Source organism: Hakea prostrata, chromosome 3 (assembly GCF_041222555.1).
Source record: "Hakea prostrata isolate BN-2017 chromosome 3, UWA_Hpros_2, whole genome shotgun sequence".
Classification (NCBI taxonomy): Eukaryota; Viridiplantae; Streptophyta; class Magnoliopsida; order Proteales; family Proteaceae; genus Hakea; species Hakea prostrata.
In genome coordinates this window covers 71,704,047-71,710,155 of record NC_142602.1, presented here as the reverse complement: position 1 = coordinate 71,710,155, position 6,109 = coordinate 71,704,047, and positions in this window count along the sequence as shown.

Genomic DNA, 6,109 nt, shown 5'->3' with positions numbered 1-6,109 from the left:
TAGCACAATAACATAATATTCAAGTATTTTACTAATAAAAGTTAAGAAAGAGTCTCTAAAGGATCACAAAAGAATATCAGAGTGCGAAGAACAAGATACCAAATCATAAGACAACAATAGAGTATAGCAGAAATATACCCCAAAAATATATGCGAAGGTAGATCGAAATCTAAAGCAAAGCTCTAAGCTAATACAAGTAAAATAGAAGTCTAGAAGAAACAAGAGAAGTCTAATCAACATCTTCCATCGGCTTTTCTTCTTCACCTTTGGGTTATGCTCTTGAAGCTTCAGATCAGCATCTAGCGCATGATCCCATCGGCGAACAAGATGATGCCGGATGCCGTCAATAGGAGCCATCAATGCATTCCAAACCTGAGTGTTGGCTGCCTTGCTGGTTATCACTTTGTCCAAGGACTTCCGGAGCTACATCATATATGGAAGGGTTCTCTGTGCTATGGCACGGGTTCTCTTCCGGACCTGCAATGTCATCTAAAAACAAGTCCCCCGAAGGGTAAGCTCAAAAGAACTTATCAAGTATATCCAATCACAATAAGCATCTTCACATGCAACCAAAGCAAACAATAATGCAATGATATGAAACAATAAATGCGGTATGCTTCTAACTCTATATATGTATGTTGGTCTCTATTGGCGGACATGCTTTAAGCCATAGCACCATACTCTTTTGGGTAGGTCTCAAATCACTCTGTTTCGGTTGGTAATGTGAAACTCAGCCCCTAACCTAACCCTGACCTTGACCCGGAAACCTGGTTGTTTTTAGGTCCAAAGACCAGGAGTAAAGGAAGAAGCTAACTATGGGTCATCTCAGTAGAAGACATGGTGTTTGGCTATGAACCCATGGATGTTGATGATGGAGTTCCATACTTGGAAGTCTGTGCAGATCTAGAAGGAAAGCTGCAGCTTGAAGAAGATGAGATTAGTTGAAGGACTTGGAGTATTATCTGACTTGGTTTGAAGGCATTTCTACACACTAGGTATGTCACTTGTTGTGTGTGCAAAAGCTCATGAGGTTTGGACTTGAGTTGGGCCTCCATTTCCCTATTTTGGCCTTGCTGACCTAATTGGTCGACCAAGCACTCGACCAACTGTGTGTTAAATCCGAGAAAATCCAATTTTAGGTTTTTTCACTTCTATTTTAACCCTACTTCGTGTTTCTTAGTTACGGCTGCCTCCTAACCACTTTGTGAATGTGGGAAGACCTTTCCAAAACTCTTTCTGGTGATTTCGAAGACTCCTCTGCAGATCTGAAGCCTCTCATCTCTAATCTGACAATTCAAGGTTAGTATCTCTTCTGAATTTTTAATTATTCTTTCTTCAATCTTGTTTTTGATTGAGATCAGGAAGAAGATGCTGCATTCTTGTAACCATCTATTCCATGATCTCATTCTATTCTTTAGGATCTATGATCATCGTCATGATCTTAACCCTAGCCGAATATTTTCTTGAAATCCCGACCCTTGCTTGATTTTTTGGAAACCTTTAGTAACCTCCCATGCGAGGGAAACCTCGTGGGTAATGTTTAGATTAATCTAAACTTGATTTTTCAATGATTTTCTTGTTATTTTTGGCCAAGCAACTTATTCCCTTTCATCCTGTGATCCTAGCCTTTTCATGAGAGCCATAAGGTTGAAACCCTAGCTTCTTGGTTCAAATCAAGAACCCATATTTTGACCTTGACTTGATGATTTTACCTTCCCATATAGTTCTAATACATTCTAGGAAGTTCCCCTTCAAATTTTGGATCAATCCGACTTCAAATGAAGAAGTTATGACCAATCTAGTTTTTGCAATTCCATACTGACTCGGTTGGTCGACTGCTTGGTCGAATGGGTCAGTAGACCAAGCACTCGACCAATGATGTCAGTAGCTCATTTTTCGCTCTGTTTGACTCGTTTGCTCTCTGATTCTTTAGGTATCTTTCATAATGTTGTATCTATGATTGTTAGGGGTTTATTTGCTAAGTTTGGAGTTACTCTCTTTGATCTTTGGATTATCTTCGGTGATAATCAAGGTAAGGACAGTTATTTCATAATAACATATATCGCATACTCTATGGTTTCTACTTTAAGAAACTCTAAGTTTATTTATTGTTCTTGTATTTTATACTTGATGTACTACTGTAAGTACGGTTGCACTTTACTTATGTTTTCTTTTTCATTATTCAAGCTTATATGAATTGCTTATTACTATATTGTTTAATGATTAGATCATGCTTTTATATTCTCTTTTATATGATGAGTTGTTGATTGTGTATGTCATTACTGATATGAGAATGTGTTTGATTAAGTATGGTTTGGGATTGAGAGGTGTCCTTTTGACACTTCTGTCCTTGGACATTATCGAAATAGTATGGGATGTTTCCGGGGTTGCCCATTGACGCTTTCCCAAATCATTGGGTGTCATACCTAGGATCTGTCTAGTAGTGTTTGGCTAGGGCGTCCCCATCATATCGAACTGATTCGGAAGGGTATTGAGACCGAATGAATCGTAGTAGCAATGTGATTCACGAGCGCTCAAGACCAGTAACCAACCCGTGAGAGGACGGGAATCATATTGTGAGGGCCATTTATTGGAGGGTTGCATATGGATAGACTTGGGCTCATGGGCACTCAAGACCGGTGAGTTATATCCGTGAGAGGACATGAGAGCTTCCCGTTTACCATATGTGGATAACTAATAGGGTTGATGAGTCCGTAGTCCGAGAGGGAATACGCTGACTCTAGTGTGAAGGATACCGGAAAGGATCCCGAGAGGGGAGGAATGGACGTATCTCGGCCGAGTTGATGTGGCGAGTAGATGACTTGCATTGAGCTAGGCTTTACCCCGACATGCGCCATTACATAGACCAATGGTGATGAGAGAAAGCGGTGACTTAACCCCCAGCCATGGATTGTTCGAGAGGGATGAAGGACCCACTACCAACCGGCGTTGTGAGATGAGATCTACCCAAAGAAGTATGGTGCTATGACTTAAAGCATGTCTGCCAATAGAGACCAGCATACATAGAGTTTAGATGCATACATACATTATTTGTTTCATACTTGCATTGCATCTTGTTATGATTTGCTATATGTTACTTATGTTGTTATGAGTTAACTTGCCTTACTGAGTTCAATCGAACTTACTCCTTTTTGTACAATCGTTTGTTTAGATTATTCTACAGGTACTGATTACTATGAAGGATAGTACGATGAATCGCAAGCCGATGAAGCGTACTACATGCAAGGTGTTGGCAACAATGAAGATTACCCTGATGATTCATCGAGCGATCACGTTGCGTACTACGATTTGACGTAACATAGTGATGGAACATCTATGTTTGATTGATGAAGTCCACTATTTTGAAAATGTCATCTATAGATTAGAAAACATGTAGTTTACTTTGAACATTCTATTCTTGCTTTTCTTTAGAAACAATTGTAATTCTTTTTAGACTTACACACTACATTTCCGTTGTAGCTGTGGAGTGAATTTCTGCCTCACTCTACTTCTTTTGATGTGATTACATCTGGTATCATTTCCGCACTCGATTAAATTGATTATTCATTTCTGATTTGAATCTTTTGTTTATAATATTAAAACCTTGATTATTTCCTGTTTATGATTATGTTATTGTATATGTGGGAGGATGATTTCCTCGATACTTGATCTTCGGGGCTGTGGGTCACACTCCCAGGTATGCCAATTAGGGTACCGACTGGGGGGATGTGACGGGTAATGGGTCCTGAAACCTTCGGACAACCTTGGCTGGGGTTTAGGTCAACACTCTCTCACATCACCGTTTGGTGCGATCTTTGGCGCATGTGTGAAATCAAGCCCTAGCCTAACCCTAACCTTGACCCGAAACCCTAATTGATTGTAGGTCCAAAGACTCGAAGGGAAGGAAGAAGACAACTATGGGCCCTCTCGGTGGAAGACATGGTGTTTGATCCCGAACCCATGGAGATTGATGATGGTGCTCCATACTTGGAAGCTTTGTCAGTGTTTGATAAGAAACTACACCTTGAAGAAGGGGAGATTAGTTGATGGACCTAATGCACTCTCGGACATGATTTAAAGGTAACTCTCTAACCTAGACTAGTCAATTAAGATGTAGGAAGAAGCCCAATTGATTTTGAGTTGATCTTGGCATCAAATTCCCTATCTTAAGTTGCTATTAGTGCTTGGTCGTTGGCCGGTCAACCAGCCAGTCGACTAGCTGCTTTATAAATCCGAGAATATTTGATTTTTAGGTTATTTTAGGTTCTACTTAAGTGGACTTCGTAGTTATAAGCCTATTCTATTCCTAGAACTCTTTGAGAATGTGTGAAGCCTCCACTTAAGTCTCTCCTTGGTGAGCTCTTGCAAGATTCTTAGTTTTCTTCTCTAAGTTCATCTTCAAGGTATGTAATCTATTGTTTTCCCTCTAATCTACTCTTGTTTGATCTTGTTCTTGCTATTGGGACTATGAAGAAGATGCTAAAACCTTGCAACCACCTCTTCTATTGTCTCTATGAATTAGAATAAGTCTCCTTCTATTCTATCAATGCTATGAATCTCATACATGATTCTTAACCTTGTTTTTCTTATGATATCTTACATGACAACATGACTTCTTTCCCTAATCTGATTTCTCTAGCATATTAGGTTTGATTATATGCTAGTAATCATCTCTAATCTATTGCTCATTATCTTATTGATTGAATCCCTGATTTCTCTTTGCATTTATAGTTGATTCCATTGAAGAACATGATTTTATCAAATTAGAAAGCTAGGGTTTCAAAATGGAAAGTCATGGTTTGATCCTTGTTTAATGATAAATCTTCATTAGATAGTCTTAGTTCACTTGTTGCTAATATTCTTTTCAAATTTCGGAGTGATCCAAGTCTCAAAAGCTAGGTTTCGGATCAGATTTTCAGTTTTGGCCCCATTATTGTTCATCTAGTCAACTGGGTCAGTAAACCAAGCAGTCAGCCAGCTGAGGACATCATTGGTGCTTTCATCCTATTCGATCCATTTGACCTCCGATTTTCTAGATTTTTCTTCTGATATTGTATCTATGCTTGTCTAGGGTTCAATTACTAACTTTGGGACCATTCTCTTCGATCTCCAGATTATCTTCGATTCCATTTAAGGTAAGGACAATTGTTACCATAATTTCAGATAATCTTCGATTCACTTTCATTATTGTATTTCTTAATATTGTATTACTGCTATAAGTACTTTAAGTACGGTAGTATCATGTTTATGTATTCTTTGTTATTATGAATACTTGTCATTGTCATTTACATATGCGATTGATCATGTTATCTTTCTATATGATGGGACATCTATTGTGTATGTTAGGTATGATTTGGGATTGGGGAATGTCCTTTAGACATTTCTGTCCTTTGACATCAGTGGGAATAGTATGGGATGTTTTCGATGGTGCCCTTTGATGCTTTCCCGAATTATTGGATGTCATACCTAGGGCTTGTCTAGCGGTGTTTGGCTAAGATGTCCTTGTTGTATTAGACCCGATTCGGAAGGGTATTGAGACCGAATGACCCATGGTAGCAATGGGGATTTGTGGGCACTCAAGACCGGTGAGTTATATCCGTGAGAGGACATAAATCACATTGTGGGGGCCATTTATTGGTAGGGTTGCAAATAGTAGACCTAGGCTCATAGGCGTCCAAGACTGGTGTGTTACATCTGTGAGGGGACATGATAGCTTCCCTTCTATTATTTGTGGATAACCAATAGGGTTGGTGAGTCTGTATTTGAGAGAGTCGGATATCTTGACTCTAGTGTGAAGGATCCGGAAAGGATCCCGAGAGGGGAGGAATGAACGTATCTGGATCTAAGTTGATATGACTAAGTAGATGACTTGCATTTGGCTAGGCTTTACCTTGACATGCGCCAATACTTAAACCAAACGGTGATGTGAAAGAGCGGTGACCTAAACCCCAGTCATGGATTGTCAGAGAAGGATGCAGAACCCATTACCAACCGGTGCTGAGTGGTTGAGACCTACCCAAAGAATTATGATGCTATGACTTAAAGCATGTTTGCCATAGAGACCAGCATACATGGAGTTAGATTCATACGTGCATTGTCTATTTCATAT